The sequence below is a fragment of the Xenopus tropicalis genome, chromosome 10, assembly GCF_000004195.4.
Source record: "Xenopus tropicalis strain Nigerian chromosome 10, UCB_Xtro_10.0, whole genome shotgun sequence".
Taxonomy (NCBI): Eukaryota; Metazoa; Chordata; class Amphibia; order Anura; family Pipidae; genus Xenopus; species Xenopus tropicalis.
Genome location: NC_030686.2, coordinates 36,495,538 through 36,503,269, shown reverse-complemented (window position 1 = coordinate 36,503,269; position 7,732 = coordinate 36,495,538).

Below are 7,732 nucleotides of genomic sequence, written 5' to 3'. Positions count from 1 at the left end.
TAACAAATTTCACATATGAGTGATGGGTGATATCCCTACGGGCACTTCCTAGCTGGCACTTTTGAGGCACCTGACTTGACTCTTCTGAACTTTGTCTCATTCAGTGAGAAAATATTCAGAGAAGGGTAAAAAATTAACCAATAAAGGCTTTATACATTAGTTACCCTGCTGCTCTGATTTAACAGGAGATAGAGATGCACCGAATCCAGGGTTCAGGTTCAGCCATACCCTAAAACAGCAGATTCGGCGCATCCCTAGATACATACAGTTATAGATACAGTAATATGTATATGTGTTTGTGTATATAAATGTTGCTATGCGTCTGCACACAAACCTGCCCTCTGTTATTTTGTGTGAACAATTCAAAATGACCCACACTCCATATCAAATAAATTATATTCCTTAATGATCATACTTGTATATCCAATGTTTCGGCCCACATTAGGGCCTTTATCAAGGACTAAGGATCAATAAAGAAATGTTATTAATTGTGACATTTATACAAGACTGGCTTTGTACTTACATTTTAGGGAAAAGCATATGTACCTGCTGCTCCTGGAAACAAAAGTATACATGTTAGTGAGCCTATGGATCTCCTTTGCATGGATTTCACTTGTTCCACAATGACACCTTGTGGCAAAATAAGAACTTTTTTCCTCACGTTAATATATGTGCGATGGCGCAGTTCATGCACGACTAAGTACAATGGGTCCCCAATTTAAAAGCATTTCCCTAATCTATCCATAACCCAAATCCTGCCCATGCACCCCCCCCCTTCTTTTGAGCGCTGAGATTCAAACTGCACTAACAGTCTTTTCCAAATCATACAATGACTATACTCTATCATTTCCATCTCCATTGCCATTATGCCTTTGATACAGCTAAAGCTACAGAATGGCCGGACATATGATTGGCTACACTTGGAATAGTCAGCCTATCACTCTGGCCCTTGGTCTGTTTGAATCCAGGCTTAGCCTAAACCCAGCTGTAAATCTGTGGCATTGAGAGCAAAACTGGCTGAGAATCACAGTTTCAGAGCATTATCAACAATTACCACTAGATGGCGCAGCACCATCACATATTATAGCCCTGTTATGCTTCATTCACATTTCACTATCCAGGGCCACCTTTAAGGAAAGGCCATAACAGACTTTATAGGTCCTGGTTGTCTAACCTGGGGTCCTTTAGCTGTTACTGATTTACAACTACCTTGGGAATAATATGTGCACAACAGTACATGGTAGTTATAGTTCCCCTACAGTGCCAAATGTATCAAAACAAAATGCCCAAATGCCTTCTTGGTTTGTCAAGCAATAATTGATTTCCTGAATCTTTAACTGGTCAGTATAAAGTAAGGTCCATTCAATCTGAATTTAAAGCATGCTATTGGCTGAGGTAGAAACCTTATGTTTAGCAGGCCATGGTGTGGAGTATGATAACTAACCACAAGGTGGCGCAGGGCAACCTCAATAAGTTCTATTACAGCATAATGTTTGTGATGTTGGCTATTGCTATGGATCTCATCACTTGAGTGGCATTGATTCAGTGATTAATAACAAATGTTCAGCACATTCTGTAGGGACTGACTAATTAAACATCTAATGAATTGGCTTTCAGCACCAAAGCCAGAATCATTACTGAGAACAAAACATGCCACTCCCTATCTGTTTGCCATACAGGGGAATCCCTATGCTGCCATAGTTTTATGGTATCTCTCTGTACAGGCTATGAGCAAACTTAGGGGGCTGTTCCTGCTGAATTGTGCTTAGTACAGGGGAATCCCTATGCTGCCATAGTTTTATGGTATCTCTCTGTACAGGCTATGGGCAAACTTAGGGGGCTGTTCCTGCTGAATTGTGCTTAGTACAGGGGAATCCCTATGCTGCCATAGTTTTATGGTATCTCTCTGTACAGGCTATGAGCAAACTTAGGGGCTGTTCCTGCTGAAGTGTGCTTAGTACAGGGGAATCCCTATGCTGCCATAGTTTTATGGTATCTCTCTGTACAGGCTATGAGCAAACTTAGGGGGCTGTTCCTGCTGAATTGTGCTTAGTACAGGGGAATCCCTATGCTGCCATAGTTTTATGGTATCTCTCTGTACAGGCTTTGAGCAAACTTAGGGGGCTGTTCCTGCTGAATTGTGCTTAGTACAGGGGAATCCCTATGCTGCCATAGTTTTATGGTATCTCTCTGTACAGGCTATGAGCAAACTTAGGGGGTCTGTTCCTGCTGAATTGTGCTTAGTACAGGGGAATACCTATACTGCCATAGTTTTATGGTATCTCTCTGTACAGGCTATGAGCAAACTCAGGGGGCTGTTCCTGCTGAATTGTGCCTAGTATAGAGGGATACCTGTCCTGTAATAGTTTTATTATATCTCTCTGTACAGGCTATGAACATGGGGTGTTTTCGGTACACTTTGCCTATGAAAAGTCTATACCCATACTCCCATATCATGACTCTCAGGCCCCTGGGCCACACGTTCTGCCTGCCCATGTATAATCTTTCCTATAAGGGCAGCTAACACAGAAGCTACATGCTGCATGGCTTATTCGTATAGAAGTAGGTGCCGAGGGCACTGATTGCTGTGCTGCCTCTCAGTGTGTGGAACTGCCAATGAGCATTACAGCGTGGGTATTCTATGGGCGTCTGGCTACCCTGAGAATCTCTGTTGCTTTTTTCTATTACTGAGTACACTTAAATGGAATCGTTTCAGTTCCACTGGAAATTCTACCAAATCTGTTGACCATATTTTTGGTCAAGCAGTGCCAAGCAGCTTTGTCATTTCTCTACTGCCTCTTTCCCTGCCCAGGGTGCCATTATCCAAAAGAAGCACCAGCAGATTACCCTCTCCAACATTTGGCCACTACGTGCCAACCTGACGGCTTATGGAACATGAAGGATTTCTCTAACTGCCCAAAGCCTCCTGTCTGTTGCCTCTCACAGCTCATGGCAATGCCCAGGGGGGTATCAGCCATTGCTCTACTGGCAGAGAAACACTGCCTTTACCCCAAGGCTAATGGCACCCGTGGGGTTTGCCCCTATGTCGTTGCAGTGGAAAGGAGCAGAGACACCCGTTTGTCCATCTCCCCTCGTAATATCATTTAATGGCAGCAAACTGGAAAATGAGGTTCAATGTTGACAAGTGCAAAGTTATGCATTTTGGTAGAAATAATATAAACACAAACTATCTCCTGAATGGTAGTGAGTTGGGGGGATCCTTAATGGAGAAGGATTTGGGGATATTTGTAGATCACAAGTTTTCTAATTCCAGGCAGTGTCATTCTGTGGCTACTAAAGCAAATAAAGTGCTGTCTTGTATAAAAAGGGCATTGACTCAAGAGATGAGAACATAATTTGGTCCCGGGTAAGGCCTCACCGTGAGTATGGGGGGCAGTTTTGGGCTCCAGTCCTTAAGAGGGATATTAATGAGCTGGAGAGAGTGCAGAGACTGCAACTAAACTGGTAAAAGGGATGGAAGGGTTAAACTATGAGGTTAGACTGTCAGGGTTGGGGTTGTTTTCTCTGGAAAAGAGGCGCTTGCGAGGGGACATGATTACTCTGTACAAGTACATTAGAGGGGATTATAGGCAGATGGGGGTGTTCTTTTTCCCATAAAAACAATCAGCGCACCAGAGGCCCCCGTTTAGATTAGAGGAACGGAGCTTCCATTTGAAGCAGCGTAGGGGGTTCCTCACGGTGAGGGCAGTGAGGGGGTTGGGGAATGCCCTTCCTAGTGATGGGGTAATGGCAGATTCTGTTAGTGCCTATAAGAGGGGCCTGGATGAGTTCTTGAACAAGCAGAATATCCAAGGCTATTGTGATACTAATATCTACAGTTAGTATTAGTGGTTGTATATATAGTTTATGTATGTGAGTGTATAGATTGGTAGGTGTGGGTTAGGTGTGCTGGGTTTACTTGGATGGGTTGAACTTGATGGACTCTGGTCTTTTTTCAACCCTATGTAACTATCTATGTAATGGCGCATGGCTCACCAACATGAGGCTGTCAGGAGGGCAAACAAATTGCCCATGATTGGTAACCAATAATTGGTACTATGGTTCCCTCAGCAGAGAACAGCAGCCATCTTCTCCTGACATTGCTCCGTATCCTTCTGCCCCCTCAGATGGGTGTAAGGTGGCACCAAAATGCTCTCAATAGCACCAATATGTTCTCTGGTTTATTGGTACCAAGGAACTTTTATCATTGGGAAATACACCAGGCAGATAGGGGTGTTTCATCTACCTCAGGGCTGCACCGGAGCATTAACACAGTGTGTGCCTCAGGGCTGCACTGGAGCATTAACACCGTGTGTGCCTCAGGGCTGCACTGGAGCATTAACACCGTGTGTGCCTCAGGGCTGCACCGGAGCATTAACACAGTGTGTGCCTCAGGGCTGCACCGGAGCATTAACACAGTGTGTGCCTCAGGGCTGCACCGGAGCATTAACACCGTGTGTGCCTCAGGGCTGCACCGGAGCATTAACACCGTGTGTGCCACAGGGCTGCACTGGAGCATTGATACAGTGTGTGCCACAGGGCTGCACTGGAGCATTAACACAGTGTGTGCCACAGGGCTGCACTGGAGCATTAACACAGTGTGTGCCACAGGGCTGCACTGGAGCATTAACACCGTGTGTGCCTCAGGGCTGCACCGGAGCATAAACACAGTGTGTGCCTCAGGGCTGCACTGGAGCATTAACACCGTCTGTGCCTCAGGGCTGCACCGGAGCATTAAAACCGTGTGTGCCTCAGGGCTGTACTGGAGCATTAACACCGTGTGTGCCTCAGGGCTGCACCGGAGCATTAAAACCGTGTGTGCCTCAGGGCTGCACCGGAGCATTAACACCGTGTGTGCCTCAGGGCTGCACCGGAGCATTAACACCGTGTGTGCCTCAGGGCTGCACCGGAGCATTAAAACCGTGTGTGCCTCAGGGCTGCACCGGAGCATTAACACCGTGTGTGCCTCAGGGCTGCACCGGAGCATTAACACCGTGTGTGCCTCAGGGCTGCACCGGAGCATTAACACCGTGTGTGCCTCAGGGCTGCACCGGAGCATTAACACCGTGTGTGCCTCAGGGCTGCACCGGAGCATTAACACCGTGTGTGCCTCAGGGCTGCACCTGAGCATTAACACCGTGTGTGCCTCAGGGCTGCACTGGAGCATTAACACCGTGTGTGCCTCAGGGCTGCACCGGAGCATTAACACCGTGTGTGCCTCAGGGCTGCACCTGAGCATTAACACCGTGTGTGCCTCAGGGCTGCACTGGAGCATTAACACCGTGTGTGCCTCAGGGCTGCACCGGAGCATTAACACAGTGTGTGCCACAGGGCTGCACCGGAGCATTAACACAGTGTGTGCCACAGGGCTGCCACCGGAGCATTAACACAGTGTGTGCCTCAGGGCTGCACCGGAGCATTAACACCGTGTGTGCCTCAGGGCTGCACTGGAGCATTAACACCGTGTGTGCCACAGGGCTTGCACTGGAGCATTAACACCGTGTGTGCCTCAGGGCTGCACTGGAGCATTAACACAGTGTGTGCCACAGGGCTGCACCGGAGCATTAACACCGTGTGTGCCACAGGGCTGCACCGGAGCATTAACACCGTGTGTGCCTCAGGGCTGCACCGGAGCATTAACACCGTGTGTGCCTCAGGGCTGCACCTGAGCATTAACACCGTGTGTGCCTCAGGGCTGCACTGGAGCATTAACACCGTGTGTGCCTCAGGGCTGCACTGGAGCATTAACACAGTGTGTGCCACAGGGCTGCACCGGAGCATTAACACAGTGTGTGCCACAGGGCTGCACCGGAGCATTAACACAGTGTGTGCCTCAGGGCTGCACTGGAGCATTAACACCGTGTGTGCCTCAGGGCTGCACCGGAGCATTAAAACCGTGTGTGCCTCAGGGCTGTACTGGAGCATTAACACCGTGTGTGCCTCAGGGCTGCACCGGAGCATTAAAACCGTGTGTGCCTCAGGGCTGCACCGGAGCATTAACACCGTGTGTGCCTCAGGGCTGCACCGGAGCATTAACACCGTGTGTGCCTCAGGGCTGCACCAGAGCATTAACACCGTGTGTGCCTCAGGGCTGCACCGGAGCATTAACACAGTGTGTGCCACAGGGCTGCACTGGAGCATTAACACCGTGTGTGCCACAGGGCTGCACTGGAGCATTAACACCGTGTGTGCCTCAGGGCTGCACTGGAGCATTAACACAGTGTGTGCCTCAGGGCTGCACCGGAGCATTGACACCGTGTGTGCCTCAGGGCTGCACTGGAGCATTAACACCGTGTGTGCCACAGGGCTGCACTGGAGCATTAACACCGTGTGTGCCTCAGGGCTGCACTGGAGCATTAACACAGTGTGTGCCACAGGGCTGCACTGGAGCATTAACACAGTGTGTGCCACAGGGCTGCACCGGAGCATTAACACAGTGTGTGCCTCAGGGCTGCACCGGAGCATTAACACCGTGTGTGCCTCAGGGCTGCACCGGAGCATTAACACCGTGTGTGCCTCAGGGCTGCACTGGAGCATTAACACCGTGTGTGCCACAGGGCTGCACTGGAGCATTAACACCGTGTGTGCCACAGGGCTGCACCGGAGCATTAACACCGTGTGTGCCACAGGGCTGCACCGGAGCATTAACACAGTGTGTGCCACAGGGCTGCACCGGAGCATTAACACCGTCTGTGCCTCAGGGCTGCACCAGAGCATTAACACCGTGTGTGCCTCAGGGCTGCACTGGAGCATTAACACCGTGTGTGCCACAGGGCTGCACTGGAGCATTAACACCGTGTGTGCCTCAGGGCTGCACCGGAGCATTAACACCGTGTGTGCCACAGGGCTGCACCGGAGCATTAACACAGTGTGTGCCACAGGGCTGCACCGGAGCATTAACACAGTGTGTGCCTCAGGGCTGCACCGGAGCATTAACACCGTGTGTGTCTCAGGGCTGCACCGGAGCATTAACACAGTGTGTGCCTCAGGGCTGCACCGGAGCATTAACACCGTGTGTGCCTCAGGGCTGCACCGGAGCATTAACACCGTGTGTGCCACAGGGCTGCACCGGAGCATTAACACCGTGTGTGCCACAGGGCTGCACCGGAGCATTAACACCGTGTGTGCCACAGGGCTGCACCGGAGCATTAACACCGTGTGTGCCTCAGGGCTGCACCGGAGCATTAACACCGTGTGTGCCACAGGGCTGCACCGGAGCATTAACACAGTGTGTGCCACAGGGCTGCACCGGAGCATTAACACCGTCTGTGCCTCAGGGCTGCACCGGAGCATTAACACCGTGTGTGCCTCAGGGCTGCACTGGAGCATTAACACCGTGTGTGCCACAGGGCTGCACTGGAGCATTAACACCATGTGTGCCTCAGGGCTGCACTGGAGCATTAACACCGTGTGTGCCACAGGGCTGCACCGGAGCATTAACACAGTGTGTGCCACAGGGCTGCACCGGAGCATTAACACAGTGTGTGCCTCAGGGCTGCACCAGAGCATTAACACCGTGTGTGCCTCAGGGCTGCACCGGAGCATTAACACCGTGTGTGCCTCAGGGCTGCACCGGAGCATGAACACCGTGTGTGCCTCAGGGCTGCACCGGAGCATTAACACCGTGTGTGCCACAGGGCTGCACCGGAGCATTAACACAGTGTGTGCCATAGGGCTGCACCGGAGCATTAACACAGTGTGTGCCTCAGGGCTGCACCGGAGCATTAACACC